Source organism: Musca autumnalis, unplaced genomic scaffold, assembly GCF_047663935.1.
Source record: "Musca autumnalis isolate F117 unplaced genomic scaffold, ASM4766393v1 scaffold_4, whole genome shotgun sequence".
NCBI lineage: Eukaryota > Metazoa > Arthropoda > Insecta > Diptera > Muscidae > Musca > Musca autumnalis.
The window spans coordinates 19,248,467-19,261,434 of NW_027411977.1; positions in this window are offsets into that span (position 1 = coordinate 19,248,467).

The following is a 12,968-nucleotide window of genomic DNA, read 5'->3' on the forward strand; positions in this document are numbered from 1 at the left end:
CGGAAAATATAGGCATTTAACCTTTGGTTTTAATACCATAAACACTTTTCTCACCTATGTTAGGATCACATCCGTTTCAGACATTTGGAATCGATCTTGGCATGTCCATCCGTCCTTTTGGCTGGATGTAACGTGGTTTTCTCTTCGGCTGCGGTAAGTCGAATTGGTATAAAAATTCGATCAATAAACATCAGATTTAGCTCCGAAAAGAGCAAGCGCTAGTCGTCGGTTTATTGGATCCATATGGATACCTTGGGCGATCCATATGGATCCAATAAACCGACGACTAGCGCTTGCTCTTTTCGGAGCTAAATCTGATGTTTATTGATCGAATTTTTATACCCTACACAAGTATGTGGGGAGGGTATTTTAAGTTGGATTTGGCCAAAAAGTTTGTAACGCATCGTAATAATGGTCGTACATTTATATACCAAAAAAATTGATGTCTCGACGAGCTGAGTCGATCTGGCTATGTGTGTTCGTCCCTCCGTCTGTCCATCTAAACCTTGTAATCACGCTACAGGTCGCAATTTTAATCCGATCGTCACCAAATTGTGGGTGTTGATGAAAGTCCCGGAGGAAGATGCCTTTTGATTTTGGTTATGGTAGGATAATATTCAGGGGTCGGAATGGGCAAAAAACTTATTTGTAGAAAAAGTCAACATTTATGGGGTATACCAAAAGCAATGAAAGTAGAAAGTATCACCTTTGAAACGATGTACACGGTGCTCTTGAAGCAAATTTAAATGGAAGGTGCTTGTATCTGGGAAGTTTTTGCAGATTCTGAAACTACAATGTTCATAGATGAGAAAAATCAAAAAACAAAAAAAATCGCCTGAGCGCTTTTTAAATAAATCGCGATTCAAGTTGACATTTTTAGGGGTTGTTATGGTAGCTATGAAAATTTTCTACAAGATTAATCTTTATGGTATCGGTTTTACCGTTTTTGAGATATAGAAGTTCAAAGTGGGACAATTCAAATTCAATTCAATTCTGTATCGCCCCCCTTATAAAACAATGTCATGACTGCAAATTCCCAACTTAAACTTATATATCTAAAAAATGGTACAACCTAGGAAATTTTGCATAAGCCAGTCTTGTAGAAAATTTCCACAGCTTTAAGATTTTCTCAGGTCCCGTATCGATAAAAACTAAAAAATTAACCTGACCTTCTTTATCTGAAAAATAGTATAACCTGGTAACAAATCATAAAGGTCATTCCTCTAGAGATTTTTCACAGCTGCAACATTTTCTTTAGCACCCTTTCGATAGTACTTGCGGTTTCCAAGAAAAATTGTGAAAACACCCCTAAAAATGTTAACTCGAGTCGCGATTTATTAAAAAAGCGGCGATTTTTTGTTTTTTGATTTTTCTCATCTATGAACATTGTAGTTTCAAAATCTGCAAAAACTTACCAGGTGCAAGCACCTTCCATTTAAATTTGCTTCAAGAGCACCGTGTACATCGTTGCAAAGGTGATACTTTCAAAAGCACCGTGTGTAACGTAGGATGTCGTAGGTGGTCAAACAACGAAGATATCGCAATAGCCGCTAGTAGAACACAACTTTTCACTTTTGCGATTTTAATAATAATGACCTTCCAAAAGCAAAGTCTGACTATGAAAGTAGAAAATCCCATCTTTACAATGATGTAAAGCAGGTTGGCGTAGGTGGCCAAATAACGGAGATATCGCAATAGGCGTTAATACATCCCATATTTTAATTTTTTTTGTAATCACGCTACACGTCGCAATTTTGATTGGATCGTCACGAAATGGGGGTCCCACTGAGGAAAAAACCTATTGATTTTGTTCGGATATTATTCAGTGTTCGGAATGTGAAAAAAAAATTTTGGAGAAAATGCCAACGTTTTATTTCAAAGCGAATATCTCTCTTCTGTAAGAGGTATATCGAAAACAAAACCTGGCAAGGGAAGTAGAAAATATCACCTTTACAACGATGTGAAGTAGGTTGTCATATGTGGTCAAACAACAGAGATATCACAATAGTCGGTAATGCATCTCTTTTCCTTTTTTGTGTAATCACACTACAGGCCGGAGTTTTCTTCGGATCCTCACGAAATTTTGGGGGTTGATGGGGGTCTCACAGAGAATATTTTGAATTTTACCAGTCAAAAGCTTATGCACAGGGGTAGTGGTGTAGGGTATCACATAGTCGGCCCCGACCCAACTATAGCCTTGGCTCACTTGTTTAGGGTTATTTTGCTTGGAAACCGCAAGCCATATAGAAATGGGACTAAAGAAAATTTTGTAACAGTGAAAATTCTCTCTCAATATTTTCGTTAGTGCCATTTCGATAAGACTTGATCTCGAACGGATCAACCGATGCGGTTCAAAATTTGGCTTTCGTAATATTTTTTCCAAACTTAGTTTAAGTTCGAAGATGGGTTATATCGGTCCACTCCTCCCGGTACCTCCCCCACAAAAGTTCGGAAAATTTGTGCGCACGATAACTCTTGAATGGAGTAACCGTGTTGGTCTAATCGAGTTAACGCCTCGAAATTTTAAACATAGTTTTTTAACAAGCCCAAAATGGAGAAAAACAAATTTAAAGGTACCCCCCGATTTTTTATATTTTGACGATTTTAGCCAAATTTTCCAGTCGATTTGTCTGTAATTTTGCATTTTGTGTTCTGAGGGAACAGAATACCACCTTGCTAGAAATGTTAAATATATGTCCACGTTTCGGTATAGCTCCCATATAAACGTACCTCTCATATTCGGTATTTTGACGATTTTAGCCAAATTTTCCAACCGATTTCGCTGTAATTTTGCATTTTAAGTTCTGAGGGAGCACCATACCTCCTTGCAAAAAATGTTCAATATAAGTCCACGTTTCGGTATAGCTCCCATATATATATGGAAACGAACCGCAGAAAACGCGATAAAATACGCGATATTTCCAAAAACAATTTTAGATGATTTTTCTACTTTGGAATTTCTTGTAACTTTCATTTTAGTAGATCGATTTCCACGGGGAATGATTTATTGGATCAGGAACGTAAAAAACTAAAATGTGCAATCACGTACGAAGAAATCGAATAACAATTGTTAAAATTAGGTCCGAAAAATATGATTTTTAGAAAAATGCTCGCACAAAATTTTCGCATTTGGATGCAGATTTCTATGAAGCTGTGCAGACTACATTCACAATATTCTTATCAAATAACTCAGAATGGCAAGTACTACAATCCTATATATGGTTTTTATAAAAACCTGTTTGCGGAATGAAATTAGAAGAAAATTTCAAAAAACACTGTAAATGTGGCTTCAAACTGTCAGCATCATTTAATGGTAGAAGCAGACGAAATTTTGAAAAGTAATACATTAGTGAGATGATCCTTATTTAGTTTGCTTCTGCTTTTACTTTGACAAGAAACTCGAGAGAAGTGTGATTTACTCACAAATAGAGAGATAACAAAAAAAAGACATGGTGGCTTCCACCCATTTTCACCAATTTTTATACCCTCAGCCTTTAGGCTAAGGAGGGTATATACACTTTGATACGATGAAAATGTGCCTCATCGAAATAATGGTTTTAGACCCCAAGTATGTTTGGACGAAATGTGTTTCAGACAATTTGGAGTCGATTGAGCAATGTCCGTCCGTCTGTCTGTCTGTCTGTCCTGCTGGCTGGAGCGCACGATAACTCTCGAACGGATGAACCGATTCGGTTCAAATTTTGGCATTCGTAATATTTTGTTCAAACTTAGTTTAAGTTCGAAGATGGGTTTTATCGGTCCACTCCTTCCGGTACCTCCCCCACATAAGTTCGAAAATGTTCGGAAAAATTGTGCTAACGATAACTCTTAAAGAAAGTAACCGATTTGCTCCATACTTTACACATCGTGAACTTTCTACCAGACATAGATGAGGTTCCAATATGGTCTCAATAGGTCGACTCCTTCGGGTACCTCCCACACAAAATTTTGGAAAAGTTCAGTTTAGGGCCATCTCTTGAATCGCTTTGATTTTTGTTTCAACAACTTGTATTCACTGCCCTCCATACGACGGTACAAGTTTCATCAGGGGCAAGTCCATACTTCCTGAGAAAATAGCATGAAAGTTGCAAAAAACCCCTATGACACCGTGTGAGGTGGTTGGAGCGCAAGATAACTCTCGAACGAATCTGCCGATTCGGTCCAACATATGGCCTCAGTAATATTTTGTCCAAACATAGTTTAAGTTTGAAGATAAGCCATATCGGTCCACTCCTTCAGGTACCTCCTCCACAAAAGTTCAAAAATGTTCGGAAAAATTGTTCGTACGGTAACTCTTGAAGGGAGTGGCCGAATTGGTCTATACTTTACACATCCTAATATATCTACCAGATATAATTCAGGTTCAAGTATGGACTATATTTGTCCACCCCTTCCGGTACCTCCCACACAAAATTGCGGATAAGTTCAATTTAAGTCCTGATATCGAATCACTTTGATTTTTGTTGAAGCAACTTGCATTCGCTGCCTCAATTACGATGGTAAAAGTTTTTTAGGGGCAAGTCCATACTTCTTGTGCAAACAGCCCGAAGAGTGTAAAAACCCCCTGTGGCACCATATGTTGTGGCTGGAGATTCACCTCCATAACGGTCAATGTCGATCCATTCCTTGTAGTATCTCCTCCGCAAAACTTTTGATCTTTAATCCTAATCAACATTTTTGTCGGTTCAAATGCCCAACATTTTTAAAACCCCCTAAATACATACGTATTTTGGGAAAAAAATTGTTTCAATATACACAGGCTGAGGGTATATCTCTGTCGGCAAAGCCGACTGATACTCTTTTACTTGTTTAACATAAATATAGCCACAGCTTCCTCGCAAATTATCTTTTAAGGCCAATATTTTTTGCCACGCCCAAAAACATTTCATTTTATCCAAAAGTATTTAATTTGTATAATATACAATCACGAGTCGCGTGTTCTAAAAGGGTAAACCTTGGCTTCAGCTATGTTAAATTTTCAAAAATATATATACACTTTCATACGGGCAAAATGTGCCTCATCGAAATAATGGTTTTAGACCGCAAGAATGTTTGGACGAAATGTGTTTCAGACAATTTGGAGTTGATTTAGCAATGTCCGTCTGTCTGTCTGGCTGGCTGGCGCGCACGATAACTCTCGAACGGATGAACCGATTCAATTCAAATTTTGGCATTCGTAATATTTTGTCCAAACTTAGTTTAAATTGCAAAAGCCCCTATGACACCTTGTGTAGTGGTTAGAGCGCAAGATAACTCTCGAACGGATCTGCCGATTCGGTCCTAAATTTGGCCTTCGTAATATTTTATCAAAACATAGTTTAAATTCGAAGATGGGCTATATCGGTCCACTCCTTCAGGTACCTCCCCCACAAAACTTCAAAAATGTTCAGAAAAATTTTGCGCACGATAACTCTTGAAGGGAGTGACCGATGTAATCTATACTTTACACATCCTAATATATCTACCAGATATACATAGACCATGTTCGAATATGGACTATATTTGTCTACTGCTTCTGGTAACTCTCACACAAAATTTCGGATAAGTTCACTTTAAGACCTGCTCTCGAATCACTTTGATTTTTGTTGAAGCGATTTGCATTCGCTACCTCCATTACGACGGTAGAAGTTGTTTCAGGGGCAAGACCATATTTCTTGGGAAAACAGCCCAAAAGGTGTAAAAAACCCATATGTCACCATATGTGACGGTCTGACAGCACGATAACTCTCGAACTGTTCAACCGATTTGGTCCAACATTTGGTCTTCGTCACATTATATCCAATCTTAGTTTCATGGGCAATACCGGTTCACAACTATCGGTACTTCTCCCCAATGTTTAAAAAATATCACTAAAATACTAGGACGATATCACTTGAGTGGGGCAACCAATTTGGTCCAAACTTTGGATCTCCTAATATTTTATCAAAATTTAGTTTAACTTCTAAAATGGCCAATATCGGTCCTCCCTAAAGGTGCCTGCCCTACAAAAGTTCAACATTTGTGTATTAGTGCACTTAATTCCTAATCCACGTTTTTGTCCGCAAGTTCAAACGTCTGAAAATGGCCACAAAATAAGAGAGAAAATGAAGAGACCTTAAATACATTCGATCTGTCGGGAGGTGAAAGTTTCGATTCACATTGGCTGAGGGTATATATCTGTCGGCAAAGCCGACTGACACTTTTTTACTTTTTTTATATAATATCACTCATAAGCTACGAATGTTTTGCGGATTCTTTTTTCGTTTTTAGGTACCACATACAAATCTTAACTTTTTCGACTTAATTTCGCATATTGCTGCTGTAAACTGGCAAAAATAATACTGGCTAATATTTAATGTGTTAACAGAATATTTATTTCAATCGCAATCAAATTTGTCGACATAAATTTTTCGATTTTTGTCCACGGGCGGAACCACAGTGCGAATCAGGGGCAAGTCCATGCTTCCTGGAAGTTGCGAAAACCCCCTAGGACACCGCGTCTAGTGGTTGGAGCGCAAGATAACTCTCTAACGGATTTCTCCAAACTTAGTTTAAGTTCGAAAATAAGACATATTGGTCCACTCCTTCAGGTACCTCGCCCACAAAAGTTCAAAAATGTTCGAAAAAATTGTGCTCACGATAAACCTTGAAGGGATTAACCGATTTGGTCCATAATTTACACATCCTAATATATCCACCAGATATAGATAAGGCTCGAATATTCACTATATTTGTTCAGTCCTTCTGGTACCTCTCACACAAAATTTCGAATAACACCACTTTAAGACCTGCTCTCGAATCACTTTGATTTTTGTTGAAGCAACTTTCATTTCCTGCATGACTCTAAAAGTTTTATCAGGGGCAAGTATATACCTCTTGAGAAAACATCCCGAAAGGTGTAAAAAATCTCCTATGGCGCCATATGTAGTGGCTGGTGAGCACGATAACTCTCGTACTGATCAACCGATTTGGTCCAAAATTTGGCCTTCTTCATATTTTGTCCACACTTAGTTTTAGTTCGAAGATGGAGAATGCCGGTCTACAATTTACGGTGCTTCCACACAATTTTTTAAAAAATGTCACTAAGATGGTATTTACGATATCTCTTAAAGTGGGCAACTAATTTTGTCCAAACTTTGGATCTCTAATTTTTTGTCAAAATTTAGTTTAACAGCTAAAATGGTCCATATCGGACGTTACCTTAGTGAACCTCACCCACAAAAAGTTCAACATTTGTGTCTAAATGCAGTTTAGGGTCAGTTCAAACATCCTTTAGAAATGTATACCGATGCTGTTCATTGTGGTCCTGTTTATAGTGATATTATGTTTTCCGTGGACAAGTCCATGCTTCCTTTCAAACTGCTCCAAAAGTTATACGATGACCCCTGAAATGACTAGTGGGAGCGATATCTATCCAAAATATAGGACTCCTAAAATAAGACCCACTTCCATAATAGTCCATTCGTCCATTCCAAGTTCGTCCAAGTTCCTCATCCGCAACACTTTTGAACTTCAATTCTAATACACATTTTTTTGCTCTTTCAAATGCCAGAAAGGGCCACAAAATTCTGAAAAGACCCTGTACTTTCGATCTATCCGTCGATGAAAGTTTCAATTCACATAAGCTGAGGGTATATCTCTGATACTTTTTTACTTGTTTCAAATCACTCTAAACAGCCCAAACCATACTGAGTACGTTTAGGCAAAAAACTTTCAAACTTTCCAAAGGAGATGTATAATGGCAAGGTTTCAGTCAGTAAAATTAAATTCTGGATTAATGTGGGCTTTTGGCGATGCAAAATATTAAAGAAATCACAATTTTAATTATAAACAAAAGGGGACAACTGCGGTCCAGTTTTCTATTTATTTTTTATTTGTGATAATAATATTTTAAAAATTTTACCACAAAGGGCGGTGAATATTTTCACGAAACAGCCCTTAATGTACTTCCATATTCTATATTAAGCTTGCAATTCTTTATAGTATGTCATATTAAACAGAATACCCAATTTGTTTTGCTAAGGAAAAATAATCCGAGATGTAATAACCATAATTATTTACCCAGCAAAATAAAATTGAACAAGTTCTACTTTTTGAAGCAGTCCACGCAGAGCTAAGATAGATTTACTTTGTTCTTTATTTGTTAACAACCTCCTATTTACATCTATATAATGAATTTAGTGTATGTATAATTATGTTTGTATATAGATTTTAAGTAAATAGATTTTTATAGCTTGAAAAACAATGAAAACATTTCAACAAAATCGTCCACACTGGCTTCAATAGAATCATGCAAAAGACTTCACACCTTCTCAGGCCATCTCCCATCAATGGGTGCACCTCGACACATTTTAGCTCAACGATAAGGGGGTCTACTATTTGTAGACGAGTCGTAGCTGAGTGTCTTAAGATACCACTTGCAATAAGTTGTACATAGCTAATATATTTAGAAAATGTGGCCTACATTACGCTGAGGAGTATTTTTGGAACCGTTGAAAATTTGATGTTGTCTGGCCGTGTGCCTACCACTGCAAAACCGTGGTATGAATTTAGCACGGAAACACTCATGTTTCAACTTCAATTTCATATCAATTGTTTTGCTGGGTAGTTTACAAACATCACGAAATCATCAAAGCAGCTACCATTGACATAGAAACAAGAACACAAATCTGGAAGATTATGATACATAACGACTTAAAGCCCAAAAATAATGCCGCACAGCCTTTGTCTTGGTTACTTGGAATTTAGGTAGCTTTGTCTACTATGCGGCCTAAGTACCTAATTTGTTTCTAAATCTTTTTTCCTGGGGATATCATAGATAATAGGCATAGTTTTCTCATAATTTGATGTTGCTCTTGTTACATAATTCGTCATTTCTTGAAAAATTTAAATTTTTTAGTAATGCCGTCAAAGAATGGACATTATCCTAAAAGAGAGGTTGCCTCTCAAAGAGAAAGGAAAAACTGAATAAAAACTGCACGCACGCACACACATTTATGCTTTTATAGCCCATTTATGTAAGGCACGTGAAATAATTTTAAACTTTTACCGAACTGTCGTTTGGAAACCTTTTTGTCTGCCATTAAAAAACGGGAGTGATGAAAAGAAATGTCTTTTACACACTAACGCGTGTTAACATGTCAGTGACAATCATCGCTCACTCCACGATGTTGGTACATGACCATTTAAGATTCAAAACTTTTTAGCCACCCAGTCTGGCTGCTACTTTAGTTGTTTTGTTTTTTTTTCGGTTTTCAGGAATTCGCACCCATGTAACTGCTTTTGGCTTAACTGACTTACATATTAACCGTATTATTGACTTTATTTCCATAATGGGCGGAACTTGTTTCATATAGACCCTGTATAAGGTGTTGATTATTTGCACTGCATACCGCATTTGGCTTAAAAATGACGGTGCTGGGTGATGGCAGGTTATGTATTGTGTGACAATACTTAAATTCCTATTTACCACTCTGTTAAGGTAACAACAATGAGGAACTGTTATTCGTGTTGCTGGTTTTTTTTTATTGATAATCATCGATTGTTTGAAGAAACAAATGGAGCAAAGCAGAATGAAGGAATAAGAAAAAAGTTTGTGGCAGATTATATTACCCAACAATAACATTTTTCCTGGCAAATTGATATTTACCCCCAGTTTTTGTAACTTATTTTTGTTCGTTCGTCTATATTCGTAATAATTTAAGCATTCATAGCTCAGCCCCCAGATGACATACACATCTAATTTTTCGTATACCCGTTCCATATATCGTTAAGGATTCCTCATTTAAAAATCAGCGCTCTACATTCACGCTAAAGCGAGTAAATCGATCTACAAAATTTGACAATTCGTGTGAGAAGAATAAAAGTTTTTACAAAAACTGGGTGTTAGATCAGGTTATAATGTATTCTGACAAAAAACAGTAGATAAATTTCAGTAAATTGTTAAAGGAAAGTTAGAAGTAGACAAGTAAAAAAAAGTATCAGTCGGCTATGCCGACAGAGATATACCCTCAGCATATGTGAATTGAAGCTTTCATTTCGGTCAGATCGAATGTATTTAGGGTCTTTTCTGTATTTTGTGGCCTTTTTGGATATTTAAACTTACCGACGAAAATGCGGTTTAGTATTAAAAATCAAAAGTGTTGCAGAAGAGGTACTTAAAGGATTGCACCGACATAATCCATTATGGAAGTGGATCTTATTTTGGGAGCCACATCTTTTCGATAGATATCGCGCCCACTAGTCATTTCAGTGGGTCATCGTATAACTTTCCCAGAAAGCATGGACTTGTCCATGGAAAACATAATATCGCTGTAAACAGGACCACAACGAACAGCATCGGTATAAATTTCCAAAGGATCTTCGACAGACCTTAAACTGCACTTAGACACAAATGTTGAACTTTTGTGGAAGAGGTACCCTAAGGTACCTCCATTTTAGAAGTTAAACTGAATTTGGAAAAATATTAGGAGATCTAAAGTTTGGATCAAATTTGTTCAAGGGATATCGAGCATACCATTTAAGTGATATTTTTTAAATATAGGGGGGAAGTACCGGAAGTTGTGGACCGGTATTGCCTATCTTCGAACTGAAACTATGACAAAATATGACGAAGGCCAAATCTTGGACCAAATCAGTTGATCATTTCTAGAGTTACCGTGCTCTCCAGCCACGGCATATGGTCACCAATGGGGGATTTTACGTATTTCGGGCTGTTTTCTCAGGAAGTATGGACTTGCCCCTAAAAAACTTTTACCGTCGTAATTGCAAGTTGCTTCAACAAAAATCAAAGTGATTCGAGAACAGGTCTTAATTTTGTGTGATAGTTACCCGAAGTAGTGGACAAATATAGTCTATATTCGAACCTGATCTATATCTGGTAGATATATTAGGATGTGTAAAATATGGACCAAATCGGTCACTCCCTTCAAGAGTTATCATGGGAACAATTTTTCCAAACAATTTGGAACTTTTGTGGGGGAGGTACCTGAAGGAGTCGACCGATATGACTTATCATCGAACATAAACTATGTTAAAACAAAATATTACGAATGCCATATTTTGGACCAAATCGGTTGATCCGTTCGAGAGTTATCTTGCACTCCAACCACTACCCTTTTGTGTGGGAGGTACTCGAAGGAGTGGACCGATTGAGTCCATATTGGAACTTGTTCTAAGCCTGGTAGAAATTTCACGATGTGCAAAGTACGGACCAACTCGGTTACTCCATTCAAGAGTTAGTGTGCGCACAAATGTTCCGAACATTTTTGAACTTTTGTGGCGGAGGTACCGGAAAGAGGACCGATATAACCCATCTTCGACCTTAAACTAAGTTTGGACCAAATATTACGAAAGACAAATTTTGAACCGAATAGGTTGATCCGTTCGAGAGTTATCGTGCGCTCCAGCCAAACCGACAGACCGACGGACATTGCTTAATCGACTCCAAATTGTCTGAAACGGATTTCGTCCAAACCAAGGTCTAAAACCATTATTTCGATGAGGCACATTTTACCCGTATGAAAGTACAAAATGGATAAAAATGGGTTGAAGCCAACTTGTCTTTTTTCTTTCGATTTGTGATTAAACTACACTTTCGACGAATTTCCTTACAAAGTAAAAGTAGAAGCAAACTAAATAAGGACCATCTCACCAATGTATGCTTACTTACTTAGTTGGCTCATTACAGAACATTTGTTCCATAGACCGAACTAAGAAAAGATCTCCATTCCTCTCTGTTTTTCGCTTGACTTTTTGGAATACCGCGCCTTTTCATTTCTTCATCCACTTGTATGCTCCATCGAAGCTTAGGCCTGCCGATGCTGCATGCACCGCCATGTGGCATGTGTTCATACGCTTTTTTAGCGGGTTCATCATCGCTCATTCTCATGATATGGCCTAGCCAACGCAATCGTTGCATCTCGATACGTTTAACTATATTCATGTCTTTGTAAAGCTGATATAGCTCGTGGTTCATACGACGTCGATATTCACCGTCAACGCAAATCGGCCCGTAGATCTTTCGAAGAATTTTCCTCTCAAACATACCAAGCACTGCCTTATCTGCTTGCGCAAGTACCCATGCTTCGGAGCCATACATTAGCACGGGTAGTATCAGCGTTTTGTATAGTGTTATTTTTGTTTGACGAGATGTGGCTTTGTTTTTAAATTGCTTACTTAAACCATAGTAGCATCTGTTGGCCAATACAATTCTTCTTCTTATTTCACAACTGATGTTGTTTGTTGTGTTTATGGCAGTGCCGAGGTAGACGAAGTCTCAAGTCTCAAAATTGTAGGTACCAACTTCCACAGTTGGTCCGAGCTCTGTGGACGCATTGCGCGTCGACACCATCAATTTGGTCTTTTCGCCGTTTACCGCCAGACCCACATTCGCAGATTCTTCTTCGACCTTCATAAAGGTATCAGTTACTTCCTTTACTGATCGTCCCATGAAGTCTATGTCATCAGCATAAGCAAGTAACATGTGGCTATTGGTGTAAATTGTGCCATTTCTTTTGACATTTGATTCTCGTATTACCTTTTCCAGCAAAATGTTGAATAGGTCACACGAAAGGCTGTCTCCTTGTCTGAAACCTCTTTTGGTACAAAATTCTTCGGAGAGGTTCTTTCCAATTTTAACTGAGGACCTAGTATCAGTTAAAGTCATCTTACAAAGCCGGATGAGCTTTGCGGGGATACCAAATTCAGACATTGCATGGAATACTTCTGATCGGAGGGGACTGTCGAATGCTGCTTTATAATCGACAAAAAGGTGATATGTGTCGATCTGCTTCTCTAGGATTTGCCGCAGGATAAATATCTGGTCAATGGTGGACTTGCCAGGTCTAAAGCCACATTGGTATGGTCCAATTATTTCGTTGACCATTGGCTTTAGTCGTTCGCACAATATCCCTGACACTATCTTATAGGCAATAGGGAGAAGACTTATGCCCCTATAGTTGGAGCATACAGTCTTATCTCCTTTCTTG